This window comes from Lutra lutra, chromosome 11, assembly GCF_902655055.1.
Source record: "Lutra lutra chromosome 11, mLutLut1.2, whole genome shotgun sequence".
In the NCBI taxonomy this organism is placed as follows: Eukaryota; Metazoa; Chordata; class Mammalia; order Carnivora; family Mustelidae; genus Lutra; species Lutra lutra.
In genome coordinates, this window is record NC_062288.1 from 25,218,176 (window position 1) to 25,237,571 (window position 19,396).

The 19,396-nt window shown below is 39.3% G+C and overlaps 1 protein-coding gene and 1 long non-coding RNA gene across 3 annotated transcripts in view; one reads left to right on the plus strand and one right to left on the minus strand.

Annotated features, from left to right (window-relative positions):
- The window catches only part of LOC125081465 (uncharacterized), a 489,301-nt gene that overhangs the window by 371,718 nt on the left and 98,187 nt on the right, over nucleotides 1-19,396 (minus strand). The gene's annotated exons all lie outside the window — the stretch shown is intronic.
- The window catches only part of CD36 (CD36 molecule), an 81,918-nt gene that overhangs the window by 16,544 nt on the left and 45,978 nt on the right, over nucleotides 1-19,396 (plus strand). Inside the window, exon 1 of one of the 2 annotated variants that reach the window (XM_047696135.1) lies at nucleotides 9,523-9,614. The exons of the other annotated variant lie outside the window; for it this stretch is intronic. The gene's annotated coding sequence lies outside the window, so the exon portion shown is untranslated. Of the gene's footprint in view, nucleotides 1-9,522; nucleotides 9,615-19,396 lie in introns of those variants that run through there. 2 annotated transcript variants of the gene reach the window in all.

Consider the following 19,396-nt stretch of genomic DNA (forward strand, 5'->3'; position numbering starts at 1 on the left):
GACACCGCAGGGGCCCTATGAATCCACTTTGCTATGGCTGGGTGACTTCTCATGCTCCAGACATTTCTGTCCCTCAATTCTGGAAAATACTCGTGAATTCTACCCTTATTCCTTCATTTTGTTTCTGGTTTTATTTTGCTTTCCCTGGAAATGGCTTCACGTGGATGTTGCCTCTGCTCTACTCCAGTGATGGTGCTCTCATGACTTCTCTGTGCAGCCAACACTCTGACTCAGATACTCCAACTGCTCTGCTGACTCTGTCATTTCTGTGAGCATCACTTACATTTTCCAGATTGCTACCTTTTATTTCCCTCTCTATGATTTTATGATTTTCTATTTCACTAGTCTAAGGTGGAATCTCTTCTCTCAGTCTAAAGACATTAATCACAAAAATATTTAGTGTTTTCTTTATTCCCTTTCCTTTTATTTATACTTCTTGTTTGCTTGTCTGTTTTAAATTTTGTCTTGCATGTCAGGTGTTCCTCAAATGTCTGATGATGGTCCATTTATGTTTAAAATGGTGGCAGATAAATAAAAATCTCTCATATGGGTTTTCTCTTATCTATAGCCACTAGCTATAGATGGTTCTTAAGAATTCACTTAGTCCAAAATGAGGTGTACTATTTTTTAAAATTTTATTTTATTTTATTACATTCAGTTAATTATAGCATACCATTAGTTTCAGAGGTAGAGGTCAGTGACTCATCAGTTGTATATAACACCCAGTGCTTATAACTCATGTGCCCTCTTTAATGTCCATCACCCAGTTACACTATCCCCCCACCCAGCAACTCTGTTTGTTTCCTATGTTTAATGAGATGTGCTCTAATCGTAAAATAAGCTTGGACTTCTAAGACTTTGTATAAAAAAGGCAAAATATCTCATTAATAAAAAATACTATAATTTTTATTTAGGTTATTAAAAAATAATGCACTGTAACACTATAATATATATTATTTATACATACAGATGATTATAATTGATTAAAATGATAGCATTTGTGATGTTGGACTAAATTATATATTAATATGAAAATTAATGTCACCCATTTATGCTTTTAATGGGCACCTGGACATTTCAGAAGTAAGTATAACTTGGTATACTTCTATTGGACAGTATCACTCTAGAGGAATCAGGTAAGGTCCCAGCCATGTCGTTGTCCTCCTCCACGGCCCATCTCCACTAGGACATCCTAGCAACACATTTTCTCTTATACCAGTCAACTCCCCCAGAAAGAATCCTGTCACTTCTGGCTTGCTAGAGTTCTGTCACTTCTGGCAATAGATAAGGAATCAGTATGTAGAATTTCACTTAAACTTATCGCAGCGTGGATCTCCCTCGTGCCCATAACTGGGCCTCCTGCTCTTAAGCCCAGAATTCTCTGGCTCAGTACCGCCAAAGAGAAAAGACCCCACCTTTCAGCAGGGCGAGGAGGGAGAGCAAGTAGGCTGAGTGGAGTGTGTAAAGAGAGGATCTAGGGTATAGGACTTACAAAGATATTCAACCAAGTTATTCCCTGCTTCCCATGGCCCCCTGTACTGCTAATCCATGGCCCCATCTCTGGGACTCTAGAAAACAGATTACTCCTTTTGCTTCTCACTGGCTTCATGTTCTAGGCATAGATGCTGAGAATCTGATGCTCTAGGGTCTGCTGAGCAATTACCATTGGTCCATTTGCTTTCTAATTATTGAGTTGTCTCTGGCCTCTCTCATCTAAACACTTGGGCTGAACACATGCATTCATGTTTTTGTAAGCTCTGTTACTTTCATTTTAATGAAATTTCAAGTGCAAGTGAAAATGAATGCGATTTGCCACGTTGAACCAAAAGTCTTAGAAGTACTTTATCTTTCCTGCCTTCATTCTTTTCTGTCAGGTTGTGCTGAGGCATTTAAGTCTCCTATAACCCAGTCTAAATATATTTACCTCTACCTGTAGATATATCAAACCAGGCACAGTTTGTTCATACGCTTTTTTTCAGTCATGCCAGTTACAGTGCTAAATGCTTTGTGTAATGACCTAGTTTTATTTTCTGAGAATCCTACTTCTTTCTAGTTGGATCTCAGAGTTCTGCAAATACATTCTTAGAACTTCATGTGATTGTTTCCTACAACTTACAGTTTTTTTTAATAGGATATACTGTTGTTGGGACATGTTAATCCAGCTAGTTTTGTCCCTCCCGTGCTCCTCATTTGAACTGCAAAATAGGAAGCTGCGAATTGGGGAAGGGCCTTAAGTGGAGGAGGCAAGAAATGGACTTTATGTGACTCTTCAGTTTTTGTTTTTGTTTTTGTTTTTTGAAGAGAGTGTACAAGCAGGGGGAGTGGGGGAGGGAGAGTGTACAAGTAGGGGGAGTGGGGGAGGGAGAAGCAAGCTCCCTGTTGAGCAGGGAGCCTGATGTGGGGGCTGGATCCCTGGACCCTGGGATCATGACCTGAGTCAAAGGCAGAAACTCAACCAACTGAGCCTCCCAGGTGCCCCTGTTTCTTTTTTTAATTCGAGAGAGAGAAAGAGCATGAGTGAGGAGAGGGGCAGAGGGAGAATGAGAGGGAGAATCTGAAGCAGACTCCACACTGAGCGTGGAGCCCTAAGGAGCCCCACATGGGGCTTGATCTCATGACCCTGAGATCATGAGCTGAGCCAAAACCAAGAGTCAGATGCTTAAGGGACCGAGCCACCCAGTCACCCCAACTCTTCAGTTTTAATAAAGATCTGGAAAGCAGTCATGATCAGCCTGAAACATTTTTCATTCTCAATATTATCCTAAGGCAGATAAAAGATCATTAAGCTTGGACTGGAGTGGGAAAACAGCAGCTTAGATGTGAAGGAATCCCAGAGAGTTACTGTGGTCTGCCTTGCCTAGACCCATTGACTAAGGCAAGCTTTCTCCCCTTCCTCCCCTCAGGTGAGTATAACACTCTTAGAGCTGAGGTGTGGCTCAGAGACTACAGCCTTGGAAAACACTGTGTCCTTCATGGAGTCAGAGCCGTGGTATATCCGTGGTGTATCCTGGGCTCTGTGTGATGTATAGGCAGCTGTGTTTAGAAGCACATTCATGAAGACCTTGGGACCTAACAGTGTGCTCAGGGTTCTAGAAGGTTGTGTAACTAAGCAGAAGAACAGCCATCATCTGCTCAGTGCTCATGACCAGGGAAAGCCGTAGCCACCATTCAGAGCGGGTTCTGTGTTCCCATCTCTTCCTCTGAATCTAACCCCTACTGAGAAACCTATTGTTGAGAGTTTAAACCTGAAATGACTGAGAAATGTTCAAAAAAAGGGGGGGGCGGTTTCTTGAAAGTGCTAATATGAAATATGCTGGACCACATAGAACGAAGACTTGAAATAAAAAATAAAATGTAGAAAAGAAGAATTTCATTTCTGCACACCTGAGTCAGTGATTCTGAAGCTCATTTCCATTTCAGTAATAAACAGCTATTCCCAAAGTCACCAACTGTGACAGCTCACTCTTGCCAAAACAAATGGAAAAGTCTTTGAAGTTTACCAGGCCTGCTTCCCTTTGTTGTGTAGAAGTGAATTTTCTATTCCATGTTCCCCTTGTCAGGATAGACTGTTCTCTTTCCTAGAGGGATGGAAACTTCTACTGGATTTATTTTTTATTTTTTAATTTTTTAAAGATTTTATTTATTTATTTGACAGATGGAGATCACAAGTAGGCAGAGAGGCAGGCAGAGAGAGGGGGAAGCAGGCTCCCCACCAAGCAGAGAGCCCGATGTGGGGCTCGATCCCAGGACCCTGGGATCATGACCTGAACTGAAGGCAGAGGCTTTAACCCACTGAGCCACCCAGGCACCCTGTATTTTTATTTTAAACTTTGATTTTATTTTGAAACCTTAACATGGAACATTTTCTCCCATTAAAGCAATACGCATCCTTCTAGGTGATGGGTGATCCTGTGGCATTTCTGTGGTCTCTGGTTCAAGTTGATGGCATGCACACACACATGCATAAGCAATTTGGTCAAATAACTGGTTTCAAGATGGTAAAATAGCACAGTGTTCTAGTGGCTGCTTCCAAGAAAAGGTAGCATTTCGGAAGCTGATCATTATTTCCTAATAAATATTATTTGACAAGTGCGTCGGTGTTCCTCCATACTTTGGCCTACTTTTCTTGGAGCAGTCTGTTCCTTGTAGACGGAAGCACCCCCATCGGTGCGGCCGGGGCTCAGCCCTCTTAGACCTTGAGCCGGAGACTTAATCTGTGTCAGTCCTTCTGCCCCTCAGTACTTGGGTACTTAGGCCATTTCTAATACTGGGGAAACAGTAATCCTTCAGATGGTTGTGAGATGTAGTAAGACCCCTATCAAGTTCATGGAATGGTGTCTGGTCTGTAATGAACACCCTCAGGGTTAACATGACACAGTTTGGGTTTTTCAAAAAGAAAATGTGCATCTGATAAGATGACCCTTTCACAAATGAAATACAATGTGATTCTACAAGAAATAAAAATGGTGATGTGATTAGTTAAAAAGTCAGCTGACACACGGTAAGACTCTGCCAACCCAGCCTGCGATCAGATTCTGGAGATAACTGCAGTGACTTTTGAAATTACTCATGAGGCAAAACTTTGGTTTTACTTAATCTTAAGGCTGAAGGGGCAGGAGGTTCCATTGAGCTGGTATTGACAACTAGACTAAAATAATTATTTGCCCGATTGTCTCCTTCTAGAAGCTTGCCCATATATCCGAACATTTATCCTTGAGTTTAAACTTGGAAGCTCAGTGATGTTTGGAGAGAAGAGGAATCCAGTCCCTGCCTCCGGGGACTTTGGGAGTTAGCTCTTTGATAGAGGACAAAGCAAGACTTGACTTTTTATTACCTAATCCAGTTGAGCAATAAAGAGGGAGAGACTCCAGGATAAAGTGCTTGACAGAGGTCACAGGGAGGATTGCGTGCTGAGAGAGTGTTGTGTCCTCATTGCCTCTTTGTCTTGTTAGGAAAGCCTCGAAGTAAATGATTATGACCAGAGAGCATTATATTTGGATGGTACCTGTAGGAGTAGATTTTAAAATGAGTGATCTGGAATTGGGAAAAGACTTTTAAAGTGAGGGAAATAGAGGTGATTAGGGGACAGTCAGCACCTCTAGAAAGCCAACTTTCTGACCTAAGGCTGCAGTGTAGGCTATCCATATTTTAAGAATGTTTTACGGTGGGGGTGCCTGGGTGGCTCAGTGGGTTAAAGCCTCTGCCTTCGGCTCAGGTCATGATCCCAGGGTTCTGGGATCGAGCCCCGCATCGGGCTCTCTGCTCAGCAGGGAGCCTGCTTCCTTCTCTCTCTCTCTCTGCCTGCTTCTCTGCCTACCTGTGATCTCTGTCTGTCAAATAAATAAATAAAATCTTAAAAAAAAAAAAAGAATGTTTTACGGTGAAAAATAGGGGAACTAATACAATTTTCATTAAGAATTTTTCCTCTGTGCTTCCAAATGGAAACAAATTTCACCCCTCACTCCTGCATTTAATTTCTTTAAACAAGAATACATTGCTTAAGTTTCTATCTTTTGTGAATTAGTATTTGTACAACCTCAGGTTTCTTGTTTCCTGAGGCATATGAATGTTTGCTTTCTCTAACGCCTAACATTCACAGTAAGATGATAAGTTTTAGCCATAACAAGAGATATTTATATAAATATACGAAGATCTTCTTAAAATTTACTTAATACAAAAGGAAATCTATAACAGTCATAAGCATGTACATTTTGATATGTTTAGCCTGACTAGTTTTAGATTTAAAAATCATTAAAGTGCTTTGAAAGTTATAGGTACACCTTTACTTTTCATCTTCATTATTTTCAAATTAAATTGGTATATTTTGGGGTGCCTGGGTGGCTCAGTGGGTTAAAGCCTCTGCCTTCAGCTCAGGTCATGATCTCAGGGTCCCAGGCGTCTCTCTGCTCAGGGGGGAGCCTGCTTCCTCCTCTCTCCTCCTGCTTCCTCCTCTCTCTCACTCTCTCTGCCTCTCTGACTACTTGTGATCTCTATCTGTCAAATAAATAAATAAAATCTTAAAAAAAAAAAAAGAAAAGAAAAAATTGGTATGTTTTTATAGCAATCTACATATTTGTACTCATTTTCTAAATTTAAATGACCTTTCATTATCTATGAAAGTACCAAACAACCAGTGATGTTCATAAAATGCATCCAGTATTTTCTGTTTTGTTGTTTTTCTTTTTTTTTTTTTCTCAGCCCTAAGTAAACTTCTTTTGTGCTTCGAAGTAGAATTTTTAGTTCTTTCCTGGACTGACTTATGCAAAGTTATAACTCACAGCAACTTAATACAAATTGCTTTTGAATTTTAAGATGAAACCACATTTTAACCTAACAGTGCCTGAACTTAGCAGACACTCGGTTGGAAATTAATTTCCTCTAATCTTGTTCATTTTGATATTGCCACAACAGTTTTTTACATGTTCTTCCTTGAAGTCACTAGCTTTCTGGTAGAAATTGCTATGTCTTTCTGAAGATGGAGAAATATCATCTGTCTTTCACCCTTCTCTGAGTTGGCCAATACATGGTGATTGGTGTGTGATTCATGTGCCTGTGGAAGGAACTGGAAATAGTTCCTCTGTGAAGCTTGGCATCTCCCCTTCTGAAACCTTCCCCCTCTGCAAGTCACCCACTACACCATAAACTTTCCATCAGACTACCTGTTGTCCTAGTATAGTAATTTTTCTGTGTGTCTGTCTCACTCCATGAAGCTAAGGTTTTTATTTATTTTCATAATGTCTGCACCCAGAAATACCCAGTGCCAAGAGGAATAGATTTTTAAGACCACAAATTTATTCACTTTTATTTAACTATAATCTCTACATAAAATTAATGAAAATAATTCTAAAACCACAAAGTAGCCTAGCAAAATGCATATGCTGAGAGCTTTATTTTGACAAAAGGTAAAGATTTAGCTCTTGCAAGGAAATGGTTATGTGTAACCATATATACATTTTTCTACCAATCTTTGATATCACTTGTCACTTAGATGCATAAACTCAAGGTCATACATTTCATACTAATACTGAAAATCTTAGCATTTGTCTAATTTTCCTAGTTTTTCCTGAGTTACTTATCTTCTCTGTAAAAATGTAGCTAATAACAACTAATTACAGAATTTCTTGTGGACTTGAATAATAACACATGGAAGCATTTAGCATGATGCCTGGCCCATGGTATAGTGTTAACAAATATTTGTCTTCTCCCTTGCCCTTTCCTAGAATTTTCACATTGTTCCATGTGAAAGGGAAGAAGTAGAATATATTAACCAAATAGAAATGTTTTCTTTTCATACTTAGTAATTTAAGTAACTTTTAAAATGTTTAAAGATTTAAAATCAAATTTGAAAAGCGAAAAAAGCAAGAACCAGAATAGTTTTCAAAACTTTAGTAACAGGGGCTAGCATATGGGAATCAAAAAGAGGGGTAAAATATTCTAATTATCCAAAAGCTGAATATTAAATTAACATTGCTGAAGAAGAACAAAGAATAACAGAATGCACACAAAATTAAAGCATTACCTTAGCAAATTACCAAGGGAGAACCTGGAAGAAGATATGTGAAAAAGAGGTAAAAATTGGAGAAAATAGACACATAAGGAGAAAAAGCAGTATTCTGGTTGCGGTTTTTGTTTTGTTCTATTTTGTTTTGTTTTGAGTTTTTTTGGTTTTGTTTTTTGAAAACCGTTAGGACAATGTAGAACAAGCATTTCCGGCTCTCTGGATCTTTGTAACCTCTTCTGTTAAATGATCGGGACCAGATGATTCTTAAGATTCCTTCAATTTCTGCAGTGTAAAGGTCATGAACAGAGAGAAGAAATGTGTCATACACAGAAGTGGGCAAAAGGTCTTTGAACGAAGAGTCACAGCTATTTATATCTGAATACATGTGGATGTTCTGGGAACCCAGGAAACTGTGGTCTTCTACCCTAGAAGATTTATGTAGAATTGCCCTTTGTGTGTGAGCTATATCCTTAGAATGAGAGCTCCTTGCAGGTAGGTGTTGCTCAAGGATCCAAGCCAATTTGAGCATCCACTATTACCAGGTTATTTTAGTAAATAGTGGTAGCCTTCAATAACTAACAGCAGAGAGAGCTAGAGATCTCCTGCCCACAATAGACAAAGGGAAAGCTCTCTCAGATCGACTTCTGACTGAAACAGATGAGTAGCAAGCAGGAGGTCAACCTGGAAGCCCTCATGCTCCGTAGGCCCAGTACATCTTACATGGATGAGTCAGAGGCATATGCTTAACATACTCACAATGGAATTCAGCTAACCACCCAGTCCCAGGCAGATAACCAGGAATGCCCCCAAATCAAAAGCTAGACAGTGGGTCATTTCTCAGCTGAGCCTTACGCAACCAGGCTTGGTGGGTATAAAGAGCCTACAATGTAAGAGGAGGGAGTTAGCCATATGTCTAGCCAACTCATAAATCTTTCCTTTCACCAATGAAAACCTTACAATTTTCAGTGGACATTTTTTAGGGACATTTTCTGATTTTAAGAGGTAAAGATAACAAAATTATAGACTTTGGTTACATGCTAAATAGCTCGACAACGAGCATTCATGGCCAGGATAGCAGCCCATTCTGAGAGGGTAGCTTAAAAATGCTTAGTGCTCGCAGGCTGTTTTTCTATGGAAGTATTTGAAGTACTTTACAGAAAACCTCACGATAGGAGTCCTGCTTTCTTCCTTCTTGTGACGGACTTCTGGGCACCTCGTGGCGACATGATAAATCTTTATGGAGCACGTGTATAGATAAGGACTCATGTCATCAACAGTCGTCCCCAGGGAACTATTGCCTAAATGATGTGGGGAAAATCAGCTTTCATTTTGTCCAATTTAGCATATACCATATTGGCTTGATTTGGTTTTGGAGTGTCTTTGTTTCAATTTTTTATTCTGATGAGTTGCGTATATAATAATATGCCCACCAAATATTGCTATCCTGGTTCTCTTCTATCGCCAAAGAATGTCATGATTCTTGTAGACCTGAATTTGCTCATTTTGTGAGGCCCTGCACCAGAAACCTCTTCTCTCCAGCTTTCACAAACTAGAATAGTCATCGATGCTTTGTTTCTTATACTAAAGACAAGCATGCATGTTGTTATATGGTTCCTAGGAGGACTGCAGAGTCTTGTAACAAAGACACAGGATGAAAAGAGTCTAGGGAGTTGCCTTGAGAAAATAAGGAGGGAGATCCCTGGAGAGGGACCTGCTTCTGTGTTCTTTTAAACGTCACAGAGTAATTGTTTCTTTCTTTCTCTCTCTCTCTCTCTCTCTCTCTCTCTCTCTTTTTTTTTTTTTTTTTTTTGTCTTAAGGGAAAGAACCAGAGTGAGGAGCAGCTCACTTCCTTGCTGGGGAGGTTGGTAAATACTGGCGGCAGGGTTTACTGTGGCTTAGGAATCCCACTGCTCGGTGGAGTGTCACTCAAAATTCCACAGTCATTCTTGGATACTTAGAGGTGGGGCTGACTGATGTACAGCAGGGACTTGACCCAGAACTTGGGCCAGACTCAACCACAGTTATCCGTGTTAATTCCGTTGTCTTCCAACCAGCATCTCGCAAGTGAGTTAATATTGGCAGCCCTGGGTCTTTTCACCGGACTTCGAACTGGTAACTACACTTATGTAATTACTGTGAAGTTTTCTAGCTTAACAACGTAGGACTCAAGACCAGTGCCTACAACACTCAGATCTCTACATTGGTCTGATCGTTGCTTTCTTCTTGTCCACTGTAAGCTCTACTTGTCTTTTTTCTCTTCTCTCAGTGAGTGTTTGAGACCTGCCCCTACAGGCAGCCTAACAGAAGCTTTTAGGTAAGAAGTTATATGTAAAAAAAAAATGGAAAGAGTTGGTCAGGTGTAGTATCTTTGCTGTGATCTTGTCAGTGAGAAGTACAATTCTAAGTGATAAGAGGTTATTCAAACATATTTGAAAGTCTCCAGACCCTCCAATGTACAGGTGCTTATACACACACAGCAACGGAGGAATATCTTAATAGACCAAAAACATACTAAAAGGGCAAATTCATGCTCTGTTGTCTTTTTTACTCTGAAGAATACCTATGCCCAGGAAGACTGTTGTAGAGGGTCATTTCTTACGTGAAGCAGTTACAATATCATTACGCAAGTTTTGAACTCGCCAGTATTAAGATTGTAAGGAAGGCAGAGTGTTCTCTTCCCAGTCTTGGAGAAAGCAGCAGCTCTCTTCCACACTTACAGAGTCAGCAGTAATCCCTAGAGGTCACAGGCGGAGTTTGTCTTAACATTCCTGGTGTTGCTCGAGTAGACAGCTGGCTCCTGTGACTTGTTTGAGAGGTGACTTTGCAACTTTATTTTTTTATACTCAGGTGAGAGAACTTGGTCATTGTATTGTGATTACCAAATCTTTGATTCAAAGGCTAAGAAGATATAGGAATTAACATTAAAAAATTAGCCATTCCATTAAAGGCAGTTTTCAAGTTGCGTATCATTCCTACACTGTTTCTGATGGTAAGAACCAGCCACATGGAACGATGATAGGAGGCATCAAAGACCAGATACTAGAATTTGGTATCATTTTTACAGATTTCAGACATAGCATTTTACTGGTCACATACAACCACTTTTAGTCATGGCATTTTATTCTGACCTGCATTGTGATAACAGTGTTCTGTAGGAACAAACGATATCTGTATCCCTTAACTTAAATTATCTTCAATAGTTGGAAAGTAAACCTTGTGAATTATAAGACAGCTTTCAGTTCACATCTGTGGGTATTGTGTGAAGACAAGGGGACCAAAGAGAGAGAGTGTTTGACAGAGATAGGGATAGGAAATGCTAATAGAACCTCATTCAAAGAATCATTTGTGACTTTGCTTGTACCTCAGACCTATACAATTCTGTTTGACATCTGGGTGGTTAATATTACTTAAGCATTCTGGACATGCTGTAATTAAACATTTCAGTACCAGATTACAGGCTATTACATATGTTACCTAAATGTAAGCCATTAGAAAACAAAAATTGAAATGATGTGCTGTGAGGTAATGCAACTAAACAGATACAGTTTTTCTACTAAAGGGTCAGGATTTTGTGAATGCCAGCATTATGCAGATGACTTTGTCTTTAGACAGTTGGAATATGAATATATATATGTATATATATACATATATATATATGATCAGAGTGTTAAATGGATGATATCAGGTACAGAAAATGATCAGTACCAAGTATGGGTTGGGCAGACAAATATCTGTTGAATGAATATTTGTCTGCCCAACCCATACTTGGTACTAATCATTTTCTGTACCTGATATCATCCACTTAACACTCTGATCATCAATTCCATATACATACATATTATATGTATTTTATATATGTGTGTGTGTGTATATACACACACACACACACACACACATATATATATATAATCAAATACTATTATTTAATAAGTTAAATGGGTATCAACACAGGAGCATTTTATAGGAGGTCTACTGGAGCATCAGGGAATCCCACACTGAATTTGATACCACGGGTTTTCATATTTCTCCCTTAAGGATGATGAAAGATCAGTGAATTCCTAAGTATCTGAAGTCTGCAGAGTCTTAGGTTGCTTAGAGACTAAGTGACTATGGGCTTGCTATGGTAACCCAATTTATCAGTGAATGCAGAGCCAACAGAGCTGGCGTGGTGCCACATCTCCGTACTTCGCTGGTAAGAATATTCAGATCAGGTCCTCTGTTGTAACAGTACTTTCTATTATTTATACAGTCAAACTAAAAATAAAATCACAGACTACCAGATTTCAAAATAGCGACCTATAGTTTATAATGGGTAGAAACTACATGAAAATTAATCTTACATTTACAGTGTAATTTTAGTTATTTCCAGCATATTATGTGTGTTATTATTCCATTGCCTACCTTGCTTTTATACAAATGATTTTTATTAAATTAAAAGCATGAGAAAGCAGGACTAGTAAAGTATTTAATCTATGTGATAATAAAAAGGTTCTGTAAATTTGACTTAGATTAATCGTTCCATGCAAATGATCTGTAAATATATCTATATATGTTATGTTAAACATTTTAGCAGTATTTTCATTTTATATTAACTCTTTATTTGCATATAATAAATGTGTTTTACACAAATTTTTTTCTTTTTAAATCTTATGCTTTAAGTGATATACCATGTCATCTGACACACAAATGTATTAGGTAATTTATTTGGAAAACACATTTTTGCAATAATGGAAAAGACCTACTTAGAGACCTACTCTCATCCTCAGTTTGAATATTTGCTCCCTGTAGTACCTTTGCAACTATTTTGTCCTTTCTGCTTTTAGACATGGTTTCAGATTTTAATGACATCTTTTCATACTTTTTGTATATTCATGCTCTATTTGACTGTAATCTCTGCACCTCTCTGTAGGTGGGTGTCATATCGCTCTCCTCTCCCTGTTGATCCTACCTTCCCCGTGTTTATTCCAGTCCCTAGCAGAGCTGGAACCCACAGCCTCTCCTGAGGAAAGAATGCTACCAGGTTCTACCTGCTGTCCTTCTCTCCTGGGTTTTGGCATTTATGCATTTTGTTTTGATATTTAAGAGTTCATTGTATTAAAGGTTCTCCTGAGAGAAAAAAAAAAATCAGTGTGGCTCAGGTTTTCTTGGGACAAGGAAGGATACATTTGGTGATATTTCCAATTTGTTCTAATTTGTTCTTTGTACTTTGTTTATTTGGACAGAATTCTGAAACTGATCAGTGTGTTGGATCCTCCAGCATGTCTTTTCAGCTGGCTGATGCCCAACTTACTGATAATGTGTCTCATCTCATGGATGGAAAGAAGTACAAAGACAAAACTTAGGTCATTTTTCTTGAACCAACTGCTATCAGAACAGAAAAGCCACTTCCCAGGGGTGCCTGTTTAAGGCTCCAATGACTGCACCCTACTAACCCTCTTGCCAAAGGTGCATTTTGAAGTCAGATAAAGGCCCACTGTTTTATAACAAAATAAGTGAGCAGTCCAGAACAAGTCTTCTAGACAACCCAGAGGAGTCAAACTATTAGCAAGGGATTACCTAAATTAGTTTGTAAAAAGATAGATTGGCATGTAAAAAGTTAGATGGTAGAGTATAATATTTGGAAAACTTGGGAAAAATTCTAATAGGCAAAATAATATAACACATTGGGGCAACTGGGTGTCTCAGAGGGTTAAGCTTCTGCCTTTGGCTCAGGTCATGATCCCAGGGTCCTGGAATCGAGCCCCGCATCAGGCTCTCTGCTCAGCGGGGAGCCTGCTTCCCCCGCTCCCTGCCCCCGCTTGCCTCTCTGCTTACTTGTGATCTCTGTAAGTCAAATAAATAAATAAAATATTAAAAAAAAACTTATTATGGTCTACATCTAATATTGAATCATGTTTTTAAACAAATTTGGAAATCAGGGGCGCCTGGGTGGCTCAGTGGGTTAAAGCCTCTGCTTTTGGCTCAGGTCATGATCCCAGGGTCCTGGGATCGAGCCTCGCATCGGGCTCTCTGCTCGGCAGGGAGCCTGCTTCCTCCTCTCTCTCTCTCTGCCTGCCTCTCTGCCTACTTGTGATCTCTGTCTGTCAAATAAATAAATAAAAATATCTTTAAAAAAAATTGGAAATACTCATTTTTTAAAAAAGATTTATTATAGAGAGTGCATACATGCACACACAAGTGGGGGAGGAACAAAGGTGGAAAGAAGGGGGAGAAAAGCAGACTTCCCATGAAGTGCAGAGCTCATCACAGGGCTCAGTCCCTTGACCCCGAGATCATGACCTGAGCCCAATCAAGAGGTGGATACCCAAACAAGTGAAACTCTCAGGCGACTGTAGAGATCTTCACTTTAATAAATAAATGTCTCTTCCTGATAAACGCAATTTGTATATTAGATTCATTTAAAACACTTGCAAAGATCTTATTATAGGACCATGTCCTTTATCCTTGCATTGCAGTTCTCAGTAAATGTCTGTGAAATGATAGAAGTAAAGCCCTTCATAAGGACATTGTCTCATGTGGAAGAATCAGACTGTTGGTTTAATATGTGCAGATTTTTGCTGAAAGCAGATCCCAACTGTACTTTGTTTGATTTCATGCCTGGTGTCTACTGAATACACACACACACGCACACGCGCACGCGCGCGCACACACACACCTGGAAAATAAGAAATCTTTTTTTTTTTAATTAACATGTAATGTATTATTTGCTTCAGGGGTACAGGTCTGTGAATCAACAGTCTTGAATCAACAATTCACAGCACTCACCATAGCACATACCTTCCCCAGTGTCCATCACCCAGCCACCCTATCCCTAACCCCCCACCCTCCAGCAACTCTCAGTTTGTTTCCTGAGATTAAGAGTCTCTTACAGTTTGTCTCCCTCCCCAGTCCCATCTTGTTTCATTTTTTCCCTCTCTAACCCCTACAACCACCCCACCCTTCCTTTCAGATTCCTCTAATCAGAGATATCATATGATAGTTGTCTTTCTCTGATTGACTTATTTGGCTTTGGCTTAGCATCATACCCTCTAGTTTCATCCATGTCATTGCAAATGGCAAGATTTCGGGGGTTTTTACTGGCTGCATAGTATTCCATTGTACATATATACCATATCTTCTTTATCCATTCATCTGTTGATGGACATCTAGGTTCTTTCCATAGTTTGGCTATTGTGGACATTGCTGCTATAAACATTGGGGTGCATGTGCCCCTTCAGATCACTACATTTGTACCTTTAGGGTAAATACCCCGTAGTGCGATTGCTGGGTCATAGGGTAGCTCTATTTTCAACTTTTGGAGGAACTTCCATACCATTTTCCAGAGTGGCTGTACCAGCTTGCATTCCAACCAACAGTGTGGGAGGGTTCCCCTTTCTCCACATCCTTGCCAACATCTGTTGTTTCCTGAATGGTTTATTTGAGCCATTCTGACTGGTGTGAGGTGGTATCTCACTGTGGTTTTGATTCATATTTCCCTGATGCCAAGTGATATTGAACACTTTTTCATGTGTCTGTTGGCCTTTGGATGTCTTCTTTGTAGAAATGTCTGTTCATGTCTTCTGCCTGTTTCTTGATTGGATTATTTGTTCTTTGAGTGTTGAGTTTGATAAGCTCTTTATAGATTTTGTATACTAGCCCTTTATCTGATATGTCATTTGCGAATATCTTCTCCTATTCTGTCAGTTGTCTTTTGGTTTTGTTGACTGTTTCCTTTGCTGTGCAAAAGATAAGCAGTCCTTTTAAACTTGGTGTCAGATAACCTGGTAACTCCTCTTCTATCAAAGTATTAAACATACCCATGTCTCTTTTTTATCTATGCTGTGGTACCTCTCCTATAGGTTTTTCAGTATCTATTCAATGCGTATTTGAATACCTATTATGTGGCAGGCACTGTTTTAAAATCTGGGATGTAATGATAAACACTACTGACACAGTTCCCAGTGAGTACATTATAGGGAGCTCCATTGTGACGGGTTCCCTTGCAAGTCATGAATAAACAAGCAAATGATGAATTGAGCTTTTTATAAGACCTTTTATGAGTATAACACTAAGGAGTTCTGGAGATACATAGAAGAAAATATAGTCACATGGTATTTTATATGTGCTTAATATTAATATCTCTGTTGCATGTAGTGTAGAAAACCATATTTCTTGCTTTTTTTTTTTAAAAGGCCTCCTGTTTAAGTCCTATTTCTTGACCACACTTAATGAACCAGAAATTTGGTTAGATATTTTATTTGCTTGAAATATATGTGACCTGAGGTCCACATTTTACATAGACTCTCAAGGTATCAGTTTGGGTACTTTTAACTCAAGCTAGCTGAATCAACACAGGGATTTTTGGCTGTCCACATAACTGAAAACTCCAGTTAGTACTCTTTAGGCATAGTCGGATCAAACTTGCTAGTTCTTTCTCCTTAACTTTTTCTGTTCTTCCCTTTCTTGGGGTGTTGTCTTTGACTTAGACTGACTTTCCGTGAGATTTTGAAAAGTTCTCCAGCAGCATGCATATATGTTTCCTTATTCTTCTACATTGAGGATGGGGATGGGGGAGAGATAATAGTAGAAAGAGTGATTCCCACCAATGTTGTGCAATGTTGACCAATGTCTTTGTGAGTCCTGAGCGAAAATGTATGTTCTGGTAACACTCTCCATTTAATTAAAGGAAAGTATTAAATGGAACATTTGTATTTTTAGAGGGAGTCTCTAGAATCAAAACCTTTATAAATGAAAACAGGGAGCGGTTTTTTAATTTTCCTTCTGAACTTAATATTTAAAGGCATCTCTAAAAGCTGAGTCAGCCACTCATGGCTTCCATGTCACAGGCTGCTCCTCCCTACATGGGAGGCACTAAGGATCTGAGGGTGTGAAGCTCCTGAAGAAATGTTACTGTCTGTCTTTCCTCTGGGAAGTTCTCAAGCATAATGAAATATCCCTTACAGATCATGATTTAGTCCGTTAAAATGGCTGAATTTAGTCAGATTTATTCATTATGTTTCATCTTTAAAAATCAAAGCCAGTTTCCCAAAACATGTCTTAACACTTACGTACTGGACTTTAAAAAAAAAAAATTCTCAGTTTTAATTTTATTCTCCTAGGATCAGAGGAAGATTGAAAGAGTGACCTATACAATGGTAGACTATTCTAGAAAGAAAAGTTTTCCAAGTAATAAATTTGCACCAAAAGACTTAAAAAGAAAATCAGACAGTATTTTCCCCCTAACCTAGCTGACATGAGCCAGAGAAAGTTTACTAGTAAATAGTACAAATATAATTTAATCTTCATTTTTTTAGTTTCATGGTTTGAAGAATTTAAATATTTTATACTTCACAGGGTGGTAAATATGAGGTTAAAAGAACAAGTGACAAAATAAGGCAAAGTTTAGGCAAAAGTATTTTCTGATAACATTTGGTATATTGAATTCCCATTTGGAGGCTGGATGCCTTTCAAAACAGAAATATCTGTTAAGTGGATAATGTGAGCCTGTTTGTAAAAGGAGTGAAGGGTCAAATGAATTCATGATTTCTGCTGATTTAGGGATAGCCATGCTTCTGTAAATGCAACTGTGCGAAGTAATTTGGATGCAACTCCAAATTTATATAACCAAAATCATGGACCCTTTTGACAAAATACTAGAAAAATAAAAATGAAATGTCCAATAGGTGCATAGAAACCAACCAGGACAAATACATGTAGGGTGACCAAGGAAAAGAAAGAAAAATTAAAAGAGAAGCTTATGAAAGATAGAAATCTATGCTGAGATTTATTATAAAAACAATATTTGGGGACATGCCTCTTTATAACGTAGGAAATATTTTCATGGTTTCTATTTTCGAAATGAGTTAGTTCATGAAATGGTATGGTTTCCATGCTTTCATGGACTCACTTCAGCTCCCAGTATTACCCGAGGTAGCCACCTTTCCTCCAGCCTACCATGATGACCCAGTTTTCCCTGAGGAGTTATAGGAAATGAGAGGAAAAACAGGCCTAGCCTCATTCTTGGATCATATCCAGGAAATGGTTTTTAGCCCTTGGAATACGTAGAGGATGCTGCTCCGAGCCTTGTATCTGTGGCTTGGGAAAACAGTCCTATTCTCAGCATTCACTCGGAACAGGAAAGCACTGTGCTGTTAACAGAAGTGCCTCACAGAGTCCAGTGAAACACCCTCAGAGAACAGAAGCACTCCAGTTCACAATTGTCTCCTTACCCATGAGCTGGAGGCATGGTGGAGGGGGACAGTTTGCCTACCTGCATACCACAACAGAGAGACCTCAGGCTCCCACGGCCGGGAAAACAGTTGGGTCCCAGCAGTCCCTGAGGAGAGAGGAGGTCATGAAGCAGAACAAAACCAGCAGGACCGAGAGAGTCAAGCAAGGCTGACATTCCGTAGCAATTCATAACTCTACAAGCCGCTGCTGTTTACTTGAATCACACCCTCAGAACAAAAGAGAAGAGTGACCTTCAGGAATCTGAAAGGGATGGTCATGAGAAACATGTTTTGGGTCCTGGGTTGCTTGTTGCAGAGCTAGGATGATGACAGAGACTTGTGCAGAGACAGGGTGGATGCTGCCTAAACCCACCTAAACCTCCCTAGTCCAGTTACCTCCAGGTGATTTCCTTTATCAGTTTTACTCTCAATGCCCCAAAGTGCAATGCAAGCTTTTTTTTTTTTTTTTTAAGATTTTATTAGAGAGACAGACAGATTGACAGATAGTGAGAGAGCAGGAGTGGGAGGAGAGGGAGAAGGAGCCCAATGGGGGCTCCATCCCAGGCCCCTGGGATCATGAGCCTAGCAGAAGGCAGATGCTTAACCGACTGAGCCACCCAGGTGCCCCACAGTGCAGGCTTTAATGCTGCTACTGAAATGTCACAGCCAAAATTCAGTTTCATAGGCAAGTCAAACTTCTTTATGATTCAGAATCGAAGTGTAGAGATTACAGAGGGAAGGTTTTACTCTACCTCTGATGAGCCACGAGCAGATAACCTTGAGATCACAGAGACACATGGAGGCCAATTTCAGGGTTTTGATATTTTAGAATTATTCTAAATTCACCTGTCTACTGTGTCACAGAGTGGTAGTGTATCACTTTTTATTCCATCTAGGTTCTTATGTTTATGGTATCTGGAATATGCCTGTTGAAATATTTTAAAGACGTGAGCGAAATGATTCATAACATTTCCAGGTCAATATTTGCTTCTGGAAACTTTATCATATATATTTATATAAACAGTTTGTGTGTGCAAGTGTATATTTTCAGTGTTTTTTTGTTGTTGTTGTTTTCTTACAAACTATTGTACGAGGCTTTATTCAAACTGAAAACTACAACTAGTGTAGAATGTTCCCACCTTGAATCCAGTAGATTCTTGGAAATCTTAAGAATATATTTCAAGTTCTTCCAAGGAGCTCATTGGAAAAGTAGCACTCTAAACTAAACTTGTGGGTCTCTTTGAAGGCCAAAAACTCAGGCTTGTCCAAGAGCAAACCCTTCCTTTAAGCCCACTGAGAACCAGACTGAATGATGGTGATGATTTGATTTCACTCTAGGATTGATAGACTGTTTTATGTTCCCTTAAACCTTCTAGCAGAGGCGGCTGTATCACTCAAATGTAGGCTTTGTGCCAAGTGATTCTTTGTAGTGTAAAACTCTTCCACTTCAGACAAACAGAAAAAGAAAGGCAACAGGAGTGTATTTTTTCCTGTGTGGTGATTTTTTAAAATAAATTGTTGTTGTATAACCTGCATCTTAGAAACTTCTTTTCATCTTTAAAGAGACCTAATTAGGTATGCTTCTACGTCCCTGGAAAAGTGTGCGCATACATGTGTGTGCGCGCTTGCGTGGGTACGTGGGTGTACACATGCATGTACATTTAACTCTTACAGGAATCTGATGTC